At 37.0% G+C, this 26,188-nt stretch overlaps 13 non-coding genes across 13 annotated transcripts; all 13 read right to left on the bottom strand.

Moving 5' to 3' along the window:
- Positions 1–109: 109 nt before the first annotated feature.
- On the bottom strand, positions 110–181 carry TRNAD-GUC (transfer RNA aspartic acid (anticodon GUC)). The gene has a single exon. It is a non-coding gene; the product is annotated as a tRNA-Asp (tRNA).
- A 1,361-nt stretch (positions 182–1,542) lies between these two features.
- Positions 1,543–1,614, bottom strand: TRNAD-GUC (transfer RNA aspartic acid (anticodon GUC)). The gene has a single exon. It is a non-coding gene; the product is annotated as a tRNA-Asp (tRNA).
- A 635-nt stretch (positions 1,615–2,249) lies between these two features.
- On the bottom strand, positions 2,250–2,321 carry TRNAD-GUC (transfer RNA aspartic acid (anticodon GUC)). Its single transcript has one exon. It is a non-coding gene; the product is annotated as a tRNA-Asp (tRNA).
- Positions 2,322–3,685: 1,364 nt separating this feature from the next.
- Positions 3,686–3,757, bottom strand: TRNAD-GUC (transfer RNA aspartic acid (anticodon GUC)). The gene has a single exon. It is a non-coding gene; the product is annotated as a tRNA-Asp (tRNA).
- An 8,651-nt stretch (positions 3,758–12,408) lies between these two features.
- On the bottom strand, positions 12,409–12,480 carry TRNAD-GUC (transfer RNA aspartic acid (anticodon GUC)). Its single transcript has one exon. It is a non-coding gene; the product is annotated as a tRNA-Asp (tRNA).
- A 2,091-nt stretch (positions 12,481–14,571) lies between these two features.
- Positions 14,572–14,643, bottom strand: TRNAD-GUC (transfer RNA aspartic acid (anticodon GUC)). Its single transcript has one exon. It is a non-coding gene; the product is annotated as a tRNA-Asp (tRNA).
- A 678-nt stretch (positions 14,644–15,321) lies between these two features.
- On the bottom strand, positions 15,322–15,393 carry TRNAD-GUC (transfer RNA aspartic acid (anticodon GUC)). The gene has a single exon. It is a non-coding gene; the product is annotated as a tRNA-Asp (tRNA).
- A 1,370-nt stretch (positions 15,394–16,763) lies between these two features.
- Positions 16,764–16,835, bottom strand: TRNAD-GUC (transfer RNA aspartic acid (anticodon GUC)). Its single transcript has one exon. It is a non-coding gene; the product is annotated as a tRNA-Asp (tRNA).
- Positions 16,836–17,470: 635 nt separating this feature from the next.
- Positions 17,471–17,542, bottom strand: TRNAD-GUC (transfer RNA aspartic acid (anticodon GUC)). Its single transcript has one exon. It is a non-coding gene; the product is annotated as a tRNA-Asp (tRNA).
- Positions 17,543–18,175: 633 nt separating this feature from the next.
- Positions 18,176–18,247, bottom strand: TRNAD-GUC (transfer RNA aspartic acid (anticodon GUC)). The gene has a single exon. It is a non-coding gene; the product is annotated as a tRNA-Asp (tRNA).
- Positions 18,248–18,882: 635 nt separating this feature from the next.
- Positions 18,883–18,954, bottom strand: TRNAD-GUC (transfer RNA aspartic acid (anticodon GUC)). The gene has a single exon. It is a non-coding gene; the product is annotated as a tRNA-Asp (tRNA).
- Positions 18,955–19,646: 692 nt separating this feature from the next.
- On the bottom strand, positions 19,647–19,718 carry TRNAD-GUC (transfer RNA aspartic acid (anticodon GUC)). Its single transcript has one exon. It is a non-coding gene; the product is annotated as a tRNA-Asp (tRNA).
- Positions 19,719–20,351: 633 nt separating this feature from the next.
- Positions 20,352–20,423, bottom strand: TRNAD-GUC (transfer RNA aspartic acid (anticodon GUC)). The gene has a single exon. It is a non-coding gene; the product is annotated as a tRNA-Asp (tRNA).
- Positions 20,424–26,188: the final 5,765 nt, after the last annotated feature.

Here is a 26,188-nt window from a genome sequence, read left to right as displayed (position 1 = left end):
TGAATTCAACCATTTTTCTCAATCAGAATAGGCAAGGATAATGACAGATATATTTTACAATGTTAGAAAGTACATCATTTTATTTAATTGTGTGAATAAAATGAATCGCCTCCCCGTCGGGGAATTGAACCCCGGTCTCCCGCGTGACAGGCGGGGATACTGACCACTATACTAACGAGGACTTATTGGCATCAGTTAAACAGTGCTCACCTCCTTGGGGTTAAGGCATACCCTCGATCAATTCACAGTATTGTAATAGGCAGATTTGCTGCTTTTGGTTAGGACAAGTAATCTTTTTTCCTAAATATTACAATACAGAAATTCCTAGCCAAAAACAATCAGTTTTATCAAGAAATTATTTCATTGAAATAAATATCTATCTATCGATCTGTCTATCTGGCTATCTTTCTAACTATCAATATATATATTATATATATATATATATATATATATATATATATATATATATATATAATCAGCTCACTTTATCATTTGCAGCTTATAACTATTAGCCACCAGGGGTCACTACTAACCAAAAGCAGTCATTCTACTTGTAAATTGTGCCAATCGAGTGGTACAGCAGCCTAGGATTCACCACTGCTTCATCTCATTTTCCAAGAGAATGCAGATGTAAAGTGTTTTTGATGGTACGCCTGTGCATATTGAAATATTCAGAGCATATTCTGAATTTCAGTTAACACATCAGTAAGCATTTTGGCCATCAGTGAATTCAACCTTTTTTCTCAATCGGAATAGGCAAGGATAATGACAGATATATTTTACAATGTTAGAAAGTACATCATTTTATTTAATTGTGTGAATAAAATGAATCGCCTCCCCGTCGGGGAATTGAAGCCCGGTCTCCCGCGTGACAGGCGGGGATACTGACCACTATACTAATGAGGACTTATTGGCATCAGTTAAACAGTGCTCACCTCCTTGGGGTTAAGGCATACCCTCGATCAATTCACAGTATTGTAATAGGCAGATTTGCTGCTTTTGGTTAGGACGAGTAATCTTTTTTCCTAAATATTACAATACAGAAATTCCTAGCCAAAAACAATCAGTTTTATCAAGAAATTATTTCATTGAAATAAATATCTATCTATCGATCTGTCTATCTGGCTATCTTTCTAACTATCAATATATATATTTATATATATATATGTATATATATATATAATCAGCTCACTTTACCATTTGCAGCTTATAACTATTAGCCACCAGGGGTCACTACTAACCAAAAGCAGTCATTCTACTTGTAAATTGTGCCAATCGAGTGGAACAGCAGCCTAGGATTCACCACTGCTTCATCTCATTTTCCAAGAGAATGCAGATGTAAAGTGTTTTTGATGGTACGCCTGTGCATATTGAAATATTCAGAGCATATTCTGAATTTCAGTTAACACATCAGTAAGCATTTTGGCCATCAGTGAATTCAACCTTTTTTCTCAATCGGAATAGGCAAGGATAATGACAGATATATTTTACAATGTTAGAAAGTACATCATTTTATTTAATTGTGTGAATAAAAGGAATCGCCTCCCCGTCGGGGAATTGAACCCCGGTCTCCCGCGTGACAGGCGGGGATACTGACCACTATACTAACGAGGACTTATTGGCATCAGTTAAACAGTGCTCACCTCCTTGGGGTTAAGGCATACCCTCGATCAATTCACAGTATTGTAATAGGCAGATTTGCTGCTTTTGGTTAGGACAAGTAATCTTTTTTCCTAAATATTACAATACAGAAATTCCTAGCCAAAAACAATCAGTTTTATCAAGAAATTATTTCATTGAAATAAATATCTATCTATCGATCTGTCTATCTGGCTATCTTTCTAACTATCAATATATATATTTATATATATCTATATATATATATATAATCAGCTCACTTTACCATTTGCAGCTTATAACTATTAGCCACCAGGGGTCACTAGTAACCAAAAGCAGTCATTCTACTTGTAAATTGTGCCAATCGAGTAGAACAGCAGCCTAGGATTCACCACTGCTTCATCTCATTTTCCAAGAGAATGCAGATGTAAAGTGTTTTTGATGGTACGCCTGTGCATATTGAAATATTCAGAGCATATTCTGAATTTCAGTTAACACGTCAGTAAGCATTTTGGCCATCAGTGAATTCAACCTTTTTTTCGCAATCGGAATAGGCAAGGATAATGACAGATATATTTTACAATGTTAGAAAGTACATCATTTTATTTAATTGTGTGAATAAAATGAATAGCCTCCCCGTCGGGGAATTGAACCCCGGTCTCCCGCGTGACAGGCGGGGATACTGACCACTATACTAACGAGGACTTATTGGCATCAGTTAAACAGTGCTCACCTCCTTGGGGTTAAGGCATACCCTCGATCAATTCACAGTATTGTAATAGGCAGATTTGCTGCTTTTGGTTAGGACAAGTAATCTTTTTTCCTAAATATTACAATACAGAAATTCCTAGCCAAAAACAATCAGTTTTATCAAGAAATTATTTCATTGAAATAAATATCTATCTATCGATCTGTCTATCTGGCTATCTTTCTAACTATCAATATATATATTTATATATATCTATATATATATATATAATCAGCTCACTTTACCATTTGCAGCTTATAACTATTAGCCACCAGGGGTCACTAGTAACCAAAAGCAGTCATTCTACTTGTAAATTGTGCCAATCGAGTAGAACAGCAGCCTAGGATTCACCACTGCTTCATCTCATTTTCCAAGAGAATGCAGATGTAAAGTGTTTTTGATGGTACGCCTGTGCATATTGAAATATTCAGAGCATATTCTGAATTTCAGTTAACACATCAGTAAGCATTTTGGCCATCAGTGAATTCAACCTTTTTTCTCAATCAGAATAGGCAAGGATAATGACAGATATATTTTACAATGTTAGAAAGTGCATCATTTTATTTAATTGTGTGAATAAAAGGAATCGCCTCCCCGTCGGGGAATTGATCGCCGGTCTCCTGCGTGACAGGTGGGGATACTGACCACTATACTAACGAGGACTTATTGGCATCAGTTAAACAGTGCTCACCTCCTTGGGGTTAAGGCATACCCTCGATCAATTCACAGTATTGTAATAGGCAGATTTGCTGCTTTTGGTTAGGACAAGTAATCTTTTTTCCTAAATATTACAATACAGAAATTCCTAGCCAAAAACAATCAGTTTTATCAAGAAATTATTTCATTGAAATAAATATCTATCTATCGATCTGTCTATCTGGCTATCTTTCTAACTATCAATATATATATTTATATATATATATATATATATATATATATATATATATATATATATATATAATCAGCTCACTTTACCATTTGCAGCGTATAACTATTAGCCACCAGGGGTCACTACTAACCAAAAGGAGTCATTCTACTTGTAAATTGTGCCAATCGAGTGGAACAGCAGCCTAGGATTCACCACTGCTTCATCTCATTTTCCAAGAGAATGCAGATGTAAAGTGTTTTTGATGGTACGCCTGTGCATATTGAAATATTCAGAGCATATTCTGAATTTCAGTTAACACATCAGTAAGCATTTTGGCCATCAGTGAATTCAACCATTTTTCTCAATCAGAATAGGCAAGGATAATGACAGATATATTTTACAATGTTAGAAAGTACATCATTTTATTTAATTGTGTGAATAAAATGAATCGCCTCCCCGTCGGGGAATTGAACCCCGGTCTCCCGCGTGACAGGCGGGGATACTGACCACTATACTAACGAGGACTTATTGGCATCAGTTAAACAGTGCTCACCTCCTTGGGGTTAAGGCATACCCTCGATCAATTCACAGTATTGTAATAGGCAGATTTGCTGCTTTTGGTTAGGACAAGTAATCTTTTTTCCTAAATATTACAATACAGAAATTCCTAGCCAAAAACAATCAGTTTTATCAAGAAATTATTTCATTGAAATAAATATCTATCTATCGATCTGTCTATCTGGCTATCTTTCTAACTATCAATATATATATTTATATATATATATATATATATATATATATATATATATATATATATATATAATCAGTTCACTTTATCATTTGCAGCTTATAACTATTAGCCACCAGGGGTCACTACTAACCAAAAGCAGTCATTCTACTTGTAAATTGTGCCAATCGAGTGGTACAGCAGCCTAGGATTCACCACTGCTTCATCTCATTTTCCAAGAGAATGCAGATGTAAAGTGTTTTTGATGGTACGCCTGTGCATATTGAAATATTCAGAGCATATTCTGAATTTCAGTTAACACATCAGTAAGCATTTTGGCCATCAGTGAATTCAACCTTTTTTCTCAATCGGAATAGGCAAGGATAATGACAGATATATTTTACAATGTTAGAAAGTACATCATTTTATTTAATTGTGTGAATAAAATGAATCGCCTCCCCGTCGGGGAATTGAAGCCCGGTCTCCCGCGTGACAGGCGGGGATACTGACCACTATACTAATGAGGACTTATTGGCATCAGTTAAACAGTGCTCACCTCCTTGGGGTTAAGGCATACCCTCGATCAATTCACAGTATTGTAATAGGCAGATTTGCTGCTTTTGGTTAGGACGAGTAATCTTTTTTCCTAAATAATACAATACAGAAATTCCTAGCCAAAAACAATCAGTTTTATCAAGAAATTATTTCATTGAAATAAATATCTATCTATCGATCTGTCTATCTGGCTATCTTTCTAACTATCAATATATATATTTATATATATCTATATATTACCTACTGGCGGTCGCCAGTAGGTATATATAGTTAGGATTTTTTCTCTATGGGTTTTTTGAAAATTCTATGTCTAATAACTTTGGCGTTTGTGGACGGAATCGGCTGAAATTTTCAGGAAAATGGCACATTTTGTTTCTGAGCAGCCCTTGAAAATTTGGGGGGGGTTCGTCCAGTGGGGGCCGAGAAAAAAGGGGGGTCCCAAAACGTGTTTTTAACATTGAGTTTTCCATAGGGCGGTTGGCCTCACTTTTAGCCCGAACGGCTGAATGGATTTGCACGAAACTTGGCAAAATTGTAGGGACTGGTAGCCCGATGTGCCTTTTGTAGGTCTCAATATATGTGCTCCAGTGGATTTTGAGAAATTAACGTTTAAAAAAAGATATATATCTGTAACAGCGGACCGGTTAGCGCTCTGGTTCGCGGACTTTTCGCGCAACGGAGCTTTGTGAAGCGAAGCTGATTGGTTCTCCGGCGTCTGTCAACATTCCAAACAGTCCGTAGCGGCCGCCATCTTGTCTCTCGGTAGGATCGAGAGACAAGAGGAGGTCAAAACAAAGGGGGAAATAACTATAAGGGGGCATAGTAGATCCTCGCTGACCCCCTAGGTTTGATGTGGAGGTTTTAAAAGGGCCCCGCGGGGCAAAAAAAAATAATAAAAATAATAATCGAACGGCTGAATGGATTTGCACGAAACTTGGCAAAATATTAGGGACTGGTAGCCCGATGTGCCTTTGCTAGGTCTCAATATATGTGCTCCAGTGGATTTTGAGAAATTAACGTTCAAAAAAAGATATATATCTGTAACAGCGCTCCGCTTCGCGTAACGGAGGTTTGCGAAGCTGATTGGTCATTCTGTCACTGGGCTATAGTTGGGCTACATCTGGCTGATATTTGGGCTACATTTGTTTTTTTGTGTGTCTGGCGGCCATCTTTGGGCTACATTGGGCTACATTGGGCTTCATTGGGCTACATTCGGCTAATTAGCAAATAGCTCATCGCAAACTAGGAATGGTAAAGAATCGCTATTTATTCCTTAAAGTTCGCTATTTAGGAAATGCAAATAACTTTGATGATACATATGGCGGTTCATCTCTAACAAGATAAGAAGCATAGGGATAGATTTATGATGACTGGCGCATCACCAGGGATGTGTTAGTCATTCTGTGCCGCTGTTCCGTCACCTATGGTGTGCTGCATTTACAATGCGGCGCATCACGGGGCAAAAACAGCACAGATGCGTGATGTATCTGTGCCGTAAAGGTGGTGCATTGCTGGAGTTGTATCGCAAGTGTGATGAAGCTCCAGCAAGGGTCGGGGGTGCCCCTGTCGCAGGGTTTCTGTTCTCACACAGAACTGTGGACAGAGGATTGGAACCTCGGCGAATTAGGGTGTCCCAAAACTCACGTTAGTAATCAAAAACTATTTAGCAAGCTAGGTACAGTGTCACATTGGATATAACAAACTCTCAATGTTTAGACAATCCAGAATATGAACTTATAGTACCTCAGGATACGTGGAACTCATGAACAGTCGGTCGTTATATATTTCTTAGAAACCAGAACATGGAGTTAAGAAGAACACATGTGTATTTGAAATGTTTATTTACTAATGCCGTCTTCTCAGGCGTAGTACCTTAGATAATAAAAGTACACATATTATCAGTAGCAAAATTACCAGCATAGTTACTAGTACATAAAAAGTGAATGGTGATAGTATGTTAACATGCTGTAAATGAATAAGAGTTAGCAACACTTATAAGCAGCCGCGGGCCGTGGAGGGAGTTACGGTGAGGCAGGGAGGCGGGGAGGGGGAGAAGCAGGGTGGAGAATACAAGTACACATATTATCAGTAGCAAAATTACCAGCATAGTTACTAGTACATAAAAAGCGAATGGTGACAGTATGTTAACATGCTGTAAATGAATAAGAGTTAGCAACACTTATAAGCAGCCGCGGGCCGTGGAGGGAGTTACGGTGGGGCAGGGAGGCGGGGAGGGGGAGGGGCAAGGTAGAGAGGGCTCCACCCTGCTTCTCCCCCTCCCCGCCTCCCTGCCTCACCGTAACTCCCTCCACGGCCCGCGGCTGCTTATATCTCACCCTCCCTAATACACATATTATATTATTTGCTAAGAAGGTCTCTTTGTGTTGGTTTAGGGCGTGCCCATACTTTAGTGTCTTAGATTTGAAGGAATCACATCAGCATACACCAGCTCTCTCTTCATGTGAACCGCATCAACTGTTGTGTATGTGTGTTCGGCAAAGCAATATAAAACCCGCCTCATGCCCAGAATTGGCAGAAGTTGCACTTATGTTATGAGTATGAAGTCGTGGAGATCAGACCTCATAACAATTCTGTATCGTGTTGTTCTTGAAACTTTAGCACTCGCTGTACAGATATAGTTTAACAAGTAAAGCAGATAGTAGACCAATAACATATTATTCTCATGTAAACCACGATGAACTACTAGGTGGAAAGCTAAAGCAACAACTAAATGTCGTGTGCAGAAGTTGCAAAAAAGGAAAAATGGCGTTTAAACCGGTAATGAGCCCATGCTAACTTAACACGGTGTAAAGATATCCAGGACCTAGATGACACCTCCCCATGATCCGGAAACGAACTGAATAAGATAATAGAAGTGCCATCTCATGAGAGCAGATTGCAAGTTTATATGTGGACGGTCCGCAAGGTAAAGCATTAAAAACTAGGAAAATTCAATGCTAAAGAAAAATAAAACAGCCAAGTACTTTATCGAGTCTTAAGCCAATAGGCAAGGTAAATAATAAAAACTTGACAATTAAGTCAATGAATTGTCAATGAAATGCTAGTACTCAGCATATGAAACATGAAAAAGGTCTATGACATAAGTGTGTATGCAAAATAAGCTGCAACAGCCTCCAACAGGAAGTCACCGTCTTCATCCGAAAACAGTTCAGCCATCCAATTTAAAAGCGGAAAAGAACATACGTGCTCTCCCAGCACCGGATCCTCTATCACCATCAGAGGACAGCTCGGTGGGTTTTCAAGAAAGCTGTGTTCCAAGAAAGACTGTGCTGCCGCCAGTAAATTCCAGGGACCAAGTAGTCCATGCATCAATGCCACAGCCATAATCCTTTCGCCAGGACAAACCAACTCGTGAGTAATGATAGGAGTCATCAGCTGATTAAAGTCGACGTCAGGAGAAACCGGTCCGCAGAGACACAAATCAATGGCCCAATCGAAATCACAGGTCAGGCAGTGAAATACAGGCTGGACACAGGTGAAGTAGGAGAACCGAAAAGATAATCCATATGCCGTGCTTAATATCGCCAACGGCATTGTGCCATAATATTCTAGCATGCGATTGCGGAACAGTGTCAGCAGCTGCAGGGTCGGAGGTTGCATAGGAGGGACATCCATATTTAAAAATGTAAAAAAGCACAAGAGCGTCCGCTGGTAATGCAAGTAAAAATGCAATCCACGAACCAGAGTGGAGAAAATGGAATGAAAGGGAGCAGGGATGACTCCAAAGATTTTCTCAAATGAAGTCACGAGACCACTGGTAACAACTTTAAAAAAGTGTGCCAGGGATTTTGTGGAGGATGCGTTAAAGATAGTCGGAAACATGTTGCTGAAATTGAAAGGCAAAGCTGTGTACGGGTGTTCGCTATGTGAAGTACGAAAGTTTCACGGGCCGAACTCAAGGCCACCTCTCTCTGAGACAAAAGAGCTCTTATTCTTGTCATGCCGTTGAAACGTGTCCCAAGGTTGGTATTTGTGGCCAGATTGAAAACTCCCTATGTTCATGTGTGGGAGGAAATAGAACATTTCTGCAGCAAATAACCCGTTCACTTACTGTTACGATAAAAGGAATACTTTTAATTAACTCAGAACAATCTTCATTATTGAGCATCAAATAACTACCATTTTCCAACAACTTGAACGTGGGGATGATAGCAGGAACTGGAGTGCCTTGCAACACGCAAGCCATATTTGGTCGGTGTTTGTTGCATGAATCGTGTAACTGTATGTGCCTACACATTAGTGAATGATCTGGCGTCTCAGTGCATTCTTCTCCATTCAGATAAACTTCTTGATCATGTTTGAAACATCTGTATGTGTATGGAAGCGACCAGACCTCATGAACAAAAGCACTACCTAAAGGTTCATAAAGACCTATTGGTATATATTTCATACAATTTGAAAACTTATATAAAGCAAAAGGCAGCGTTATTAAACCGTGGATAAGGCATGTTGCCAAAAAACCCGCAATCCTCTGCTGATGATGTCACTGAGCATGTCATGAATGATGTAATATGTGACATCATCAGTAGTGGATTATGGGTAATAGTATCTCTAGTTTACTCCCCTATAGCTGTCTTTCTTTTAACATAAGTGTGTGTTTCCTTCCCTTATACTTACTGTTTTTGGTTCGCTTCCAGTTCGCGTACCAGCGAGCGAACTAGGAAGCGAACTAAGAGAAATAGAGGTTGGCACAGTTCCAAATATTGTACCAATTTTTTAATAACGGGGAGGTAGTTCTGAAAAGAACTTTTTTTTTTATTTTTCTGAACATTTTTTTAATGTTTTTGAATTTTTCGGAACAGTTTTATATTTTTTTGGGTTTTTCTTGGAGGGGGCAATGAAAACGATTCATTGTAAAGGGCTCAACAGGAGCAACAAAACAAAAAAAAGAAGTATTTATTATTTTGGGCGTTTCGGACAAACTTGCATATGATAGTCAATAGCTCTGTTGATCAGAGTGATGCTTCTTTCTCCGTAGGAAATGAATCCATCGCAAAATACGCAGGTGTGTTTTACTTCACCAAATCTCATTTGTATATTTGGCACCATCTCCCTGCCCTCTGGTCCCGTTACTTCCGGTACAACAGATCTTCTGGCCATAATAGGGAGATTATCTAGGTCGTTCCGAAACTGTGCAGCACTGTAGTTGTTAGGATGCCACCTAGTCATATGGCGATGCATTGTGTAGTTTCCGAAACTGTATTTTTTGTCGGTCCCTCTGGACAGTCTATCTTGACATATAAGGCAAGTTACGTATCTTGCATTTACTTTTTTCTGACCTTTGGGAATTTTAAAAAATTGCCAAATGAAGTTTTCTTTCCGGTGAGACGTCTTGGGCTGCTCAGGCAAAAACTGCCTCTCTTCGTGCTCGTCCTCCTGTTCCTCTTCTTCTTCTTCTTGTTGAATTACAACTTGAGCAGGTGGTCCTCTCTTCCTTGGAGGTGGTGGAGGTGGTGGGGAAGCACCAGCTGAAGCTACTAAAGAAGCCATTGCTCAGTGATCACAAAGGGTCTTTCTCTCACAATGATGAAAGTCAGAGTGAGGAAAGAAGGAGGGATTTTCATCATTTGGGAAAAACAAGAGTTCTCAACCAATCAAAAGTGTTCATTTTAGATTATATGACCTAGTCTTACATCATTAGGAAACCAAAAGTGAAATGAACCAATGAAAAGTGTTATTACCAAGTCACATGACTTGCTGTGTTTACGTTAAGCGCTTTGCAGGGCCTCCCGGTTTGCTTCCAGAAACCTGCGCTTTGGCACTCGCTTCGCGTACCAGTTCGCTAACGTAGCACGTCATATGACGTATCACGCGACAACGTGGAACGTCATGCGGACGGGAGGCGTCACGATGTTGTTTTCTAACGCGGCACTTGCGGTAAAGAAACGTTTACCGGCTCGCGGTCTATTTCGCGGCATCAAGGTCAGCTAACGGGAAGCTTCCCGATTCGCGAAGCGGGAACGAAGAAAAAAAAATATTTAAAAAAAAATTATTCATAAACATATAAAATATATTTTTGGATTTAAAGAAGAATACATTTTACAGCTACAGATATTAGCTGTTAAAAAACCAATGAAATTCACAGAAAAAACCATAGGTTATAGACCATATATAGTTAGGAATTAGCATTTACAAAACCTTGAAAATTCACTGAAAAAACCATAGGTTATAGACCATATATAGTTAGGAATTAGCATTTAGAAAACCTTATTTTACTCACACAAAACCATTGAAATTCCATATATAGTTAGTTGCAGTAACTATATATCGCGCACCCGCAATCCACTGCTGATGATGTCACATATTACATCATTCATGACATGGTCAGTGACATCACTGATGACATCACTGATGACATCTCAAATGACATCACTGATGACAACATCCAGTGACTGTATGTTTCTGTAAAGTTAAAATATGTCTTAGATATTGAAGAATGAGTGGATGTATAAGTGTCTGGATGAAGGATTTAGTAGGTGCGTGACTGACTGTATGAGTGAGTGATTAAATGTGTCTCACTGAATGCATGGGTTAGTGACTAAACTGTCTTAATTGGTGCATCATTATGTCTGTTGTGATGTAAACTGCTGCATGTGTTGATCATTAGCTATACGAGAGGCTATATGTGTTATTAATTGGTTGCCCAAGTATTTCTATGGGAGATTGAGTTTGTGTGGGGGTGGCTGGGAGGTGTGTGACTCTGTGCATAGATGTGTGAGCAGTTGATTCACTAGGTGTATGAGTTCAAGAGTGCATGTGGAAAAAGCTACATGGGCGGTTGACTGTGTGCATGAGTGTATTGATGAGTGAATGGATATCTCAATGCTACATGTCATAGTAAGTACATATGTAAAACACAGTACATGTGAGAGTTGGCATATATAAATAACTGTGCATGAGAGCCACTGAATGTGTGAGTGGCTGTATGGATCATTGTGAACTTGTATCAGGGATTGTATAAGAGAGTAAATATGTGTTAGTATATGTTTGAATAAGTAAGGTGTGTATAACTGTATAGTTGAGGAAATGGAGGTGAGATTGTTTCTTTGCATGACTGACTAGGTGTGTGAGTAACTCCATGGATGAGTGACAGTGTGTGAGTGTCTGTATACACTGAGTGTATCTAAGGTTATATTAGAGTCTGAAGAGGTTTATCGTATTAGCACAAGAATGATGTCAAATGAGATGTCATCAGTGATGTCATCAGTGATGTCATTTGAGATGTCATCAGTGATGTCATCAGTGATGTCACTGACCATGTCATGAATGATGTAATATGTGACATCATCAGCAGTGGATTGCGGGTGCGCGATATATAGTTAGTGCAACTAACTATATATGGAATTTCAATGGTTTTGTGTGAGTAAAATAAGGTTTTCTAAATGCTAATTCCTAACTATATATGGTCTATAACCTATGGTTTTTTCAGTGAATTTTCAAGGTTTTGTAAATGCTAATTCCTAACTATATATGGTCTATAACCTATGGTTTTTTCTGTGAATATATATATAATCAGCTCACTTTACCATTTGCAGCTTATAACTATTAGCCACCAGGGGTCACTAGTAACCAAAAGCAGTCATTCTACTTGTAAATTGTGCCAATCGAGTAGAACAGCAGCCTAGGATTCACCACTGCTTCATCTCATTTTCCAAGAGAATGCAGATGTAAAGTGTTTTTGATGGTACGCCTGTGCATATTGAAATATTCAGAGCATATTCTGAATTTCAGTTAACACGTCAGTAAGCATTTTGGCCATCAGTGAATTCAACCTTTTTTTCTCAATCGGAATAGGCAAGGATAATGACAGATATATTTTACAATGTTAGAAAGTACATCATTTTATTTAATTGTGTGAATAAAATGAATCGCCTCCCCGTCGGGGAATTGAACCCCAGTCTCCCGCGTGACAGGCGGGGATACTGACCACTATACTAACGAGGACTTATTGGCATCAGTTAAACAGTGCTCACCTCCTTGGGGTTAAGGCATACCCTCGATCAATTCACAGTATTGTAATAGGCAGATTTGCTGCTTTTGGTTAGGACAAGTAATCTTTTTTCCTAAATATTACAATACAGAAATTCCTAGCCAAAAACAATCAGTTTTATCAAGAAATTATTTCATTGAAATAAATATCTATCTATCGATCTGTCTATCTGGCTATCTTTCTAACTATCAATATATATATTTATATATATCTATATATATATATATAATCAGCTCACTTTATCATTTGCAGATTATAACTATTAGCCACCAGGGGTCACTACTAACCAAAAGCAGTCATTCTACTTGTAAATTGTGCCAATCGAGTGGAACAGCAGCCTAGGATTCACCACTGCTTCATCTCATTTTCCAAGAGAATGCAGATGTAAAGTGTTTTTGATGGTACGCCTGTGCATATTGAAATATTCAGAGCATATTCTGAATTTCAGTTAACACATCAGTAAGCATTTTGTCCATCTGTGAATTCAACCTTTTTTCTCAATCGGAATAGGCAAGGATAATGACAGATATATTTTACAATGTTAGAAAGTGCATCATTTTATTTAATTGTGTGAATAAAAGGAATCGCCTCCCCGTCGGGGAATTGATCCCCGGTCTCCTGCGTGACAGGCGGGGATACTGACCACTATACTAACGAGGACTTATTGGCATCAGTTAAACAGTGCTCACCTCCTTGGGGTTAAGGCATACCCTCGATCAATTCACAGTATTGTAATAGGCAGATTTGCTGCTTTTGGTTAGGACAAGTAATCTTTTTTCCTAAATATTACAATACAGAAATTCCTAGCCAAAAACAATCAGTTTTATCAAGAAATTATTTCATTGAAATAAATATCTATCTATCGATCTGTCTATCTGGCTATCTTTCTAACTATCAATATATATATTTATATATATATATATATATATATATAATCAGCTCACTTTATCATTTGAAGCTTATAACTATTAGCCACCAGGGGTCACTACTAACCAAAAGCAGTCATTCTACTTGTAAATTGTGCCAATCGAGTGGAACAGCAGCCTAGGATTCACCACTGCTTCATCTCATTTTCCAAGAGAATGCAGATGTAAAGTGTTTTTGATGGTACGCCTGTGCATATTGAAATATTCAGAGCATATTCTGAATTTCAGTTAACACATCAGTAAGCATTTTGGCCATCAGTGAATTCAACCTTTTTTCTCAATCAGAATAGGCAAGGATAATGACAGATATATTTTACAATGTTAGAAAGTGCATCATTTTATTTAATTGTGTGAATAAAATGAATCGCCTCCCCGTCGGGGAATTGAACCCCGGTCTCCCTCGTGACAGGCGGGGATACTGACCACTATACTAACGAGGACTTATTGGCATCAGTTAAACAGTGCTCACCTCCTTGGGGTTAAAGCATACCCTCGATCAATTCACAGTATTGTAATAGGCAGATTTGCTGCTTTTGGTTAGGACAAGTAATCTTTTTTCCTAAATATTACAATACAGAAATTCCTAGCCAAAATCAATCAGTTTTATCAAGAAATTATTTCATTGAAATAAATATCTATCTATCGATCTGTCTATCTGGCTATCTTTCTAACTATCAATATATATATTTATATATATATATATATATATATATATATATATATATATATATATATATATATATATATATATATATATATATATATATATAATCAGCTCACTTTACCATTTGCAGCTGATAACTATTAGCCACCAGGGGTCACTAGTAACCAAAAGCAGTCATTCTACTTGTAAATTGTGCCAATCGAGTGGAACAGCAGCCTAGGATTCACCACTGCTTCATCTCATTTTCCAAGAGAATGCAGATGTAAAGTGTTTTTGATGGTACGCCTGTGCATATTGAAATATTCAGAATTTCAGTTAACACGTCAGTAAGCATTTTGGCCATCAGTGAATTCAACCTTTTTTCTCAATCGGAATAGGCAAGGATAATGACAGATATATTTTACAATGTTAGAAAGTACATCATTTTATTTAATTGTGTGAATAAAAGGAATCGCCTCCCCGTCGGGGAATTGAACCCTGGTCTCCCGCGTGACAGGCGGGGATACTGACCACTATACTAACGAGGACTTATTGGCATCAGTTAAACAGTGCTCACCTCCTTGGGGTTAATGCATACCCTCGATCAATTCACAGTATTGTAATAGGCAGATTTGCTGCTTTTAGTTAGGACAAGTAATCGTTTTTCCTAAATATTACAATACAGAAATTCCTAGCCAAAAACAATCAGTTTTATCAAGAAATTATTTCATTGAAATAAATATCTATCTATCGATCTGTCTATCTGGCTATCTTTCTAACTATCAATATATATATTTATATATATCTATATATATATATATATCTATATATATATATATATATATATATATATATATATATATATAATCAGCTCACTTTACCATTTGCAGCGTATAACTATTAGCCACCAGGGGTCACTACTAACCAAAAGGAGTCATTCTACTTGTAAATTGTGCCAATCGAGTGGAACAGCAGCCTAGGATTCACCACTGCTTCATCTCATTTTCCAAGAGAATGCAGATGTAAAGTGTTTTTGATGGTACGCCTGTGCATATTGAAATATTCAGAGCATATTCTGAATTTCAGTTAACACATCAGTAAGCATTTTGGCCATCAGTGAATTCAACCATTTTTCTCAATCAGAATAGGCAAGGATAATGACAGATATATTTTACAATGTTAGAAAGTACATCATTTTATTTAATTGTGTGAATAAAATGAATCGCCTCCCCGTCGGGGAATTGAACCCCGGTCTCCCGCGTGACAGGCGGGGATACTGACCACTATACTAACGAGGACTTATTGGCATCAGTTAAACAGTGCTCACCTCCTTGGGGTTAAGGCATACCCTAGATCAATTCACAGTATTGTAATAGGCAGATTTGCTGCTTTTGGTTAGGACAAGTAATCTTTTTTCCTAAATATTACAATACAGAAATTCCTAGCCAAAAACAATCAGTTTTATCAAGAAATTATTTCATTGAAATAAATATCTATCTATCGATCTGTCTATCTGGCTATCTTTCTAACTATCAATATATATATTTATATATATATATATATATATATATATATATATATATATATATATATATATATAATCAGCTCACTTTATCATTTGCAGCTTATAACTATTAGCCACCAGGGGTCACTACTAACCAAAAGCAGTCATTCTACTTGTAAATTGTGCCAATCGAGTGGTACAGCAGCCTAGGATTCACCACTGCTTCATCTCATTTTCCAAGAGAATGCAGATGTAAAGTGTTTTTGATGGTACGCCTGTGCATATTGAAATATTCAGAGCATATTCTGAATTTCAGTTAACACATCAGTAAGCATTTTGGCCATCAGTGAATTCAACCTTTTTTCTCAATCGGAATAGGCAAGGATAATGACAGATATATTTTACAATGTTAGAAAGTACATCATTTTATTTAATTGTGTGAATAAAATGAATCGCCTCCCCGTCGGGGAATTGAAGCCCGGTCTCCCGCGTGACAGGCGGGGATACTGACCACTATACTAATGAGGACTTATTGGCATCAGTTAAACAGTGCTCACCTCCTTGGGGTTAAGGCATACCCTCGATCAATTCACAGTATTGTAATAGGCAGATTTGCTGCTTTTGGTTAGGACGAGTAATCTTTTTTCCTAAATATTACAATACAGAAATTCCTAGCCAAAAACAATCAGTTTTATCAAGAAATTATTTCATTGAAATAAATATCTATCTATCGATCTGTCTATCTGGCTATCTTTCTAACTATCAATATATATATTTATATATATATATGTATATATATATATAATCAGCTCACTTTACCATTTGCAGCTTATAACTATTAGCCACCAGGGGTCACTACTAACCAAAAGCAGTCATTCTACTTGTAAATTGTGCCAATCGAGTGGAACAGCAGCCTAGGATTCACCACTGCTTCATCTCATTTTCCAAGAGAATGCAGATGTAAAGTGTTTTTGATGGTACGCCTGTGCATATTGAAATATTCAGAGCATATTCTGAATTTCAGTTAACACATCAGTAAGCATTTTGGCCATCAGTGAATTCAACCTTTTTTCTCAATCGGAATAGGCAAGGATAATGACAGATATATTTTACAATGTTAGAAAGTACATCATTTTATTTAATTGTGTGAATAAAAGGAATCGCCTCCCCGTCGGGGAATTGAACCCCGGTCTCCCGCGTGACAGGCGGGGATACTGACCACTATACTAACGAGGACTTATTGGCATCAGTTAAACAGTGCTCACCTCCTTGGGGTTAAGGCATACCCTCGATCAATTCACAGTATTGTAATAGGCAGATTTGCTGCTTTTGGTTAGGACAAGTAATCTTTTTTCCTAAATATTACAATACAGAAATTCCTAGCCAAAAACAATCAGTTTTATCAAGAAATTATTTCATTGAAATAAATATCTATCTATCGATCTGTCTATCTGGCTATCTTTCTAACTATCAATATATATATTTATATATATCTATATATATATATATAATCAGCTCACTTTACCATTTGCAGCTTATAACTATTAGCCACCAGGGGTCACTAGTAACCAAAAGCAGTCATTCTACTTGTAAATTGTGCCAATCGAGTAGAACAGCAGCCTAGGATTCACCACTGCTTCATCTCATTTTCCAAGAGAATGCAGATGTAAAGTGTTTTTGATGGTACGCCTGTGCATATTGAAATATTCAGAGCATATTCTGAATTTCAGTTAACACGTCAGTAAGCATTTTGGCCATCAGTGAATTCAACCTTTTTTTCTCAATCGGAATAGGCAAGGATAATGACAGATATATTTTACAATGTTAGAAAGTACATCATTTTATTTAATTGTGTGAATAAAATGAATAGCCTCCCCGTCGGGGAATTGAACCCCGGTCTCCCGCGTGACAGGCGGGGATACTGACCACTATACTAACGAGGACTTATTGGCATCAGTTAAACAGTGCTCACCTCCTTGGGGTTAAGGCATACCCTCGATCAATTCACAGTATTGTAATAGGCAGATTTGCTGCTTTTGGTTAGGACAAGTAATCTTTTTTCCTAAATATTACAATACAGAAATTCCTAGCCAAAAACAATCAGTTTTATCAAGAAATTATTTCATTGAAATAAATATCTATCTATCGATCTGTCTATCTGGCTATCATCTAACTATCAATATATATATTTATATATATCTATATATATATATATAATCAGCTCACTTTATCATTTGCAGCTTATAACTATTAGCCACCAGGGGTCACTACTAACCAAAAGCAGTCATTCTACTTGTAAATTGTGCCAATCGAGTGGAACAGCAGCCTAGGATTCACCACTGCTTCATCTCATTTTCCAAGAGAATGCAGATGTAAAGTGTTTTTGATGGTACGCCTGTGCATATTGAAATATTCAGAGCATATTCTGAATTTCAGTTAACACATCAGTAAGCATTTTGGCCATCAGTGAATTCAACCTTTTTTCTCAATCGGAATAGGCAAGGATAATGACAGATATATTTTACAATGTTAGAAAGTACATCATTTTATTTAATTGTGTGAATAAAAGGAATCGCCTCCCCGTCGGGGAATTGAACCCCGGTCTCCCGCGTGACAGGCGGGGATACTGACCACTATACTAACGAGGACTTATTGGCATCAGTTAAACAGTGCTCACCTCCTTGGGGTTAAGGCATACCCTCGATCAATTCACAGTATTGTAATAGGCAGATTTGCTGCTTTTGGTTAGGACAAGTAATCTTTTTTCCTAAATATTACAATACAGAAATTCCTAGCCAAAAACAATCAGTTTTATCAAGAAATTATTTCATTGAAATAAATATCTATCTATCGATCTGTCTATCTGGCTATCTTTCTAACTATCAATATATATATTTATATATATCTATATATATATATATAATCAGCTCACTTTACCATTTGCAGCTTATAACTATTAGCCACCAGGGGTCACTAGTAACCAAAAGCAGTCATTCTACTTGTAAATTGTGCCAATCGAGTAGAACAGCAGCCTAGGATTCACCACTGCTTCATCTCATTTTCCAAGAGAATGCAGATGTAAAGTGTTTTTGATGGTACGCCTGTGCATATTGAAATATTCAGAGCATATTCTGAATTTCAGTTAACACGTCAGTAAGCATTTTGGCCATCAGTGAATTCAACCTTTTTTTCTCAATCGGAATAGGCAAGGATAATGACAGATATATTTTACAATGTTAGAAAGTACATCATTTTATTTAATTGTGTGAATAAAATGAATAGCCTCCCCGTCGGGGAATTGAACCCCGGTCTCCCGCGTGACAGGCGGGGATACTGACCACTATACTAACGAGGACTTATTGGCATCAGTTAAACAGTGCTCACCTCCTTGGGGTTAAGGCATACCCTCGATCAATTCACAGTATTGTAATAGGCAGATTTGCTGCTTTTGGTTAGGACAAGTAATCTTTTTTCCTAAATATTACAATACAGAAATTCCTAGCCAAAATCAATCAGTTTTATCAAGAAATTATTTCATTGAAATAAATATCTATCTATCGATCTGTCTATCTGGCTATCTTTCTAACTATCAATATATATATTTATATATATATATATATATATATATATATATATATATATATATATATATATATATATATATATATATATATATATATATATATATATATATATAATCAGCTCACTTTACCATTTGCAGCTGATAACTATTAGCCACCAGGGGTCACTAGTAACCAAAAGCAGTCATTCTACTTGTAAATTGTGCCAATCGAGTGGAACAGCAGCCTAGGATTCACCACTGCTTCATCTCATTTTCCAAGAGAATGCAGATGTAAAGTGTTTTTGATGGTACGCCTGTGCATATTGAAATATTCAGAATTTCAGTTAACACGTCAGTAAGCATTTTGGCCATCAGTGAATTCAACCTTTTTTTCTCAATCGGAATAGGCAAGGATAATGACAGATATATTTTACAATGTTAGAAAGTACATCATTTTATTTAATTGTGTGAATAAAATGAATCGCCTCCCCGTCGGGGAATTGAACCCCGGTCTCCCGCGTGACAGGCGGGGATACTGACCACTATACTAACGAGGACTTATTGGCATCAGTTAAACAGTGCTCACCTCCTTGGGGTTAAGGCATACCCTCGATCAATTCACAGTATTGTAATAGGCAGATTTGCTGCTTTTGGTTAGGACAAGTAATCTTTTTTCCTAAATATTACAATACAGAAATTCCTAGCCAAAAACAATCAGTTTTATCAAGAAATTATTTCATTGAAATAAATATCTATCTATCGATCTGTCTATCTGGCTATCATCTAACTATCAATATATATATTTATATATATCTATATATATATATATAATCAGCTCACTTTATCATTTGCAGCTTATAACTATTAGCCACCAGGGGTCACTACTAACCAAAAGCAGTCATTCTACTTGTAAATTGTGCCAATCGAGTGGAACAGCAGCCTAGGATTCACCACTGCTTCATCTCATTTTCCAAGAGAATGCAGATGTAAAGTGTTTTTGATGGTACGCCTGTGCATATTGAAATATTCAGAGCATATTCTGAATTTCAGTTAACACATCAGTAAGCATTTTGGCCATCAGTGAATTCAACCTTTTTTCTCAATCGGAATAGGCAAGGATAATGACAGATATATTTTACAATGTTAGAAAGTACATCATTTTATTTAATTGTGTGAATAAAAGGAATCGCCTCCCCGTCGGGGAATTGAACCCTGGTCTCCCGCGTGACAGGCGGGGATACTGACCACTATACTAACGAGGACTTATTGGCATCAGTTAAACAGTGCTCACCTCCTTGGGGTTAATGCATACCCTCGATCAATTCACAGTATTGTAATAGGCAGATTTGCTGCTTTTAGTTAGGACAAGTAATCGTTTTTCCTAAATATTACAATACAGAAATTCCTAGCCAAAAACAATCAGTTTTATCAAGAAATTATTTCATTGAAATAAATATCTATCTATCGATCTGTCTATCTGGCTATCTTTCTAACTATCAATATATATATTTATATATATCTATATATATAATCAGCTCACTTTACCATTTGCAGCTTATAACTATTAGCCACCAGGGGTCACTACTAACCAAAAGCAGTCATTCTACTTGTAAATTGTGCCAATCGAGTGGAACAGCAGCCTAGGATTCACCACTGCTTCATCTCATTTTCCAAGAGAATGCAGATGTAAAGTGTTTTTGATGGTACGCCTGTGCATATTGAAATATTCAGAGCATATTCTGAATTTCAGTTAACACATCAGTAAGCATTTTGTCCATCTGTGAATTCAACCTTTTTTCTCAATCGGAATAGGCAAGGATAATGACAGATATATTTTACAATGTTAGAAAGTGCATCATTTTTTTTAATTGTGTGAATAAAAGGAATCGCCTCCCCGTCGGGGAATTGATCCCCGGTCTCCTGCGTGACAGGCGGGAATACTGACCACTATACTAACGAGGACTTATTGGCATCAGTTAAACAGTGCTCACCTCCTTGGGGTTAAGGCATACCCTCGATCAATTCACAGTATTGTAATAGGCAGATTTGCTGCTTTTGGTTAGGACAAGTAATCTTTTTTCCTAAATATTACAATACAGAAATTCCTAGCCAAAAACAATCAGTTTTATCAAGAAATTATTTCATTGAAATAAATATCTATCTATCGATCTGTCTATCTGGCTATCTTTCTAACTATCAATATATATATTTATATATATATATATATATATATAATCAGCTCACTTTATCATTTGAAGCTTATAACTATTAGCCACCAGGGGTCACTACTAACCAAAAGCAGTCATTCTACTTGTAAATTGTGCCAATCGAGTGGAACAGCAGCCTAGGATTCACCACTGCTTCATCTCATTTTCCAAGAGAATGCAGATGTAAAGTGTTTTTGATGGTACGCCTGTGCATATTGAAATATTCAGAGCATATTCTGAATTTCAGTTAACACATCAGTAAGCATTTTGGCCATCAGTGAATTCAACCTTTTTTCTCAATCAGAATAGGCAAGGATAATGACAGATATATTTTACAATGTTAGAAAGTGCATCATTTTATTTAATTGTGTGAATAAAATGAATCGCCTCCCCGTCGGGGAATTGAACCCCGGTCTCCCTCGTGACAGGCGGGGATACTGACCACTATACTAACGAGGACTTATTGGCATCAGTTAAACAGTGCTCACCTCCTTGGGGTTAAAGCATACCCTCGATCAATTCACAGTATTGTAATAGGCAGATTTGCTGCTTTTGGTTAGGACAAGTAATCTTTTTTCCTAAATATTACAATACAGAAATTCCTAGCCAAAATCAATCAGTTTTATCAAGAAATTATTTCATTGAAATAAATATCTATCTATCGATCTGTCTATCTGGCTATCTTTCTAACTATCAATATATATATTATATATATATATATATATATATATATATATATATATATATATATATATATATATATATATATAATCAGCTCACTTTACCATTTGCAGCTGATAACTATTAGCCACCAGGGGTCACTAGTAACCAAAAGCAGTCATTCTACTTGTAAATTGTGCCAATCGAGTGGAACAGCAGCCTAGGATTCACCACTGCTTCATCTCATTTTCCAAGAGAATGCAGATGTAAAGTGTTTTTGATGGTACGCCTGTGCATATTGAAATATTCAGAGCATATTCTGAATTTCAGTTAACACATCAGTAAGCATTTTGGCCATCAGTGAATTCAACCTTTTTTCTCAATCAGAATAGGCAAGGATAATGACAGATATATTTTACAATGTTAGAAAGTGCATCATTTTATTTAATTGTGTGAATAAAAGGAATCGCCTCCCCGTCGGGGAATTGATCGCCGGTCTCCTGCGTGACAGGTGGGGATACTGACCACTATACTAACGAGGACTTATTGGCATCAGTTAAACAGTGCTCACCTCCTTGGGGTTAAGGCATACCCTCGATCAATTCACAGTATTGTAATAGGCAGATTTGCTGCTTTTGGTTAGGACAAGTAATCTTTTTTCCTAAATATTACAATACAGAAATTCCTAGCCAAAAACAATCAGTTTTATCAAGAAATTATTTCATTGAAATAAATATCTATCTATCGATCTGTCTATCTGGCTATCTTTCTAACTATCAATATATATATTTATATATATATATATATATATATATATATATATATATATATATATATATATATATATATATTACCTACTGGCGGTCGCCAGTAGGTATATATAGTTAGGATTTTTTCTCTATGGGATTTTTGAAAATTCTATGTCTAATAACTTTGGCGTTTGTGGACGGAATTGGCTGAAATTTTCAGGAAAATGGAACATTTTGTTTCTGAGCAGCCCCTGAAAATTGGGGGGGGGGTTCGTCCAGGGGGGGTCGAGAAAAAAGGGGGGTCCCAAAACGTGTTTTTAACATTGAGTTTTCCATAGGGCGGTTGGCCTCACTTTTAGCCCGAACGGCTGAATGGATTTGCACGAAACTTGGCAAAATTGTAGGGACTGTTAGCCCGATGTGCCTTTTGTAGGTCTCAATATATGTGCTCCAGTGGATTTTGAGTAATTTAGGTTCAAAAAAAGATATATATCTGGGCGGAGCCTAACCACACATCTGATCTGATTGGCTGTCAGCACTTCATCCAAGAAGTGTTGGCAGCCATCTTGGGACCAATATACATGATAGCACCTCATTAAAAAGCATTGTAGTTAATAGAGGGTTTTAGGACTTTAGTTACATTATAAATCATTTGTTGATGGTACCATACTCGTTTTAGGAATTGTGGTGGGTTCTAAGGTGATTTTACCATGTGAAAAAACCTTCTGCTGTGATATCATGAATATTGTTTGAAAGAAAACTAATATCTCATGATTTTCCCACAGTGGTTTGGAAGGGGATCTATAAGCTAAACTGAAAGCATATTTTCTGTAAATTCACATTATCTTTCTCAGTCATGTGAAAATGAAGTCTGACATTCTCAGTAAAACATGTACATCCAACAAGGACAGAGACTGTCAGTTGATTCCTTTGTGTTCTACTGCAGCCTCCTAGAGTGTTCTAAAGAACAACTAGAGCGCTAACAGTCCTACTTATTACAAAGGTATGGCACACCTGGAGCCATCGTGATGGGAATAAAGTGGTAACTCTTAAAACATTTAATTTAAAAAGGAACAAAATGAGGGGGTATATTATGCAATAGAAGGTATTATTAGTGCTGCAGAAAGAAAAATTAGGGCACATTTTGAGTGACTTTTCAAATCCTCTTCTATTTCATTAAAAAATTCTGACATGCAGTCTCCCAAAATGGCCACCAGAGACAAAAGAGCCCAAATGTAGCCCAAATATCACCCAGATGTAGCCCAAGTATAGCCCAATGACAGAATGTCCCAGAGAGTTCTAAAGAACAACTAGAGCGCTAACAGTCCTACTTATTACAAAGGTATGGCACACCTGAAGCCATCTTGATTGGAATAAAGTGGTAACTCTTAAAACATTTAATTTAAAAAGGAACAAAATGAGGGGGTATATTTTGCCATATGAATTATGATTAGTGCTGCAGAAAGAAAAATTAGGGCACATTTTGAGTGACTTCTCAAACCCTCTTCAATTTCATTAAAAAAATTCTGACATGCAGACTGAAACATGCACTTTGAATACCAGCAGCAGACGTCCCTGGTGAGCAGTAGCTTTACTACAGTGATCTAATGTGCAACTAGAGTGCTAACATTCAGAATTTATGGCAAATGTGTGACACATCTGAATGCCTTCTTGATGGAACCAAAGTAAACAAGCATTGAAAATGCAATAGATCTCGCCCTCGTTTAAGTTAAAGCCATTCTGTTTGTAATGAGGTGGCTTTTTAGCTTTGCTTTTATTAGTGTTTTTTCAACTTTCATGTAAATAACATGCATCTGTATGCATATAAGTATATGTATGCATGCATTTATGTTTGTATTTATATAGATATACAGATGATATATGTTTATATATATATGTATGTATATATATATATTCACTGAAAAAACCATAGGTTATAGACCATATATAGTTAGGAATTAGCATTTACAAAACCTTGAAAATTCACTGAAAAAACCATAGGTTATAGACCATATATAGTTAGGAATTAGCATTTACAAAACCTTGAAAATTCACTGAAAAAACCATAGGTTATAGACCATATATAGTTAGGAATTCGCATTTACAAAACCTTATTTTACTCACACAAAACCATTGAAATTCCATATATAGTTAGTTGCACTAACTATATATCGCGCACCCGCAATCCACTGCTGATGATGTCACATATTACATCATTCATGACATGGTCAGTGACATCACTGATGACATCACTGATGACATCTCAAATGACATCACTGATGACATCTCAAATGACATCACTGATGACATCTCATTTGACATTACTGATCACATCACTGATGATATCATTCATGTGATAATACGATGAACCTCTTCAGACTCTAATATAACCTTAGATACAATCAGTGTAAACAGACACTCACAGACTGTCACTCATCCATGGAGTTACTCACACACCTAGTCAGTCATGCAAAGAATCAATCACACCTCCATTTCCTCAACTATACAGTTATACAAACTTTACTTATTCAAACATATACTAACACATATTTACTCTCTTATACAATCCCTGATACAAGTTCACAATGATCCATACCGCCACTCACACATTCACTGGCTCTTATGCACAGTTATTTATATATGTCAACTCTCACATGTACTGTGTTTTACATATGTACTTACTTTGACATGTAGCACTGAGATATCCATTCACTCACCAATACACTCATGCACACAGTCAACCGCCCATACAGCTGTTTCCACATGCACTTTTGAAACCATACATCTAGTGAATCAACTGCTCACACATCTATGCACAGAGTCATACACCTCCCAGCCACCCACACACACACTCAGTCTCCCATACAAATACTTGGGCAACCAATCAATAACCCATATAGTTACTCATATAGCTACTTATCAACACATGCAACAGTTTACAGAACAACAGACATAATGATGCACAAATTAAGACAGTTTAGTCACTAACTCATGCACTCAGTGAGACACATTTAATCACTCACTCATACAGTCAGTCATGCACCTACTAAATCCTTCATCCAGACACTTATACATCCACTCATTCTTCAATATGTAAGACATATTTTAACTTTACAGAAACATACAGTCACTGGATGTTGTCATCAGTGATGTCATCAGTGATGTCATTTGAGATGTCATCAGTGATGTCATCAGTGATGTCACTGACCATGTCATGAATGATGTAATATGTGACATCATCAGCAGTGGATTGCGGGTGCGCGATATATAGTTAGTGCAACTAACTATATATGGAATTTCAATGGTTTTGTGTGAGTAAAATAAGGTTTTGTAAATGCGAATTCCTAACTATATATGGTCTATAACCTATGGTTTTTTCAGTGAATATATATATAATCAGCTCACTTTACC

The sequence above is a fragment of the Lissotriton helveticus genome, chromosome 1_2, assembly GCF_964261635.1.
Source record: "Lissotriton helveticus chromosome 1_2, aLisHel1.1, whole genome shotgun sequence".
Classification (NCBI taxonomy): Eukaryota; Metazoa; Chordata; class Amphibia; order Caudata; family Salamandridae; genus Lissotriton; species Lissotriton helveticus.
The sequence above is the reverse complement of the archived record's forward strand: the minus strand, read 5'-3'. Positions and strand labels throughout refer to the sequence as shown.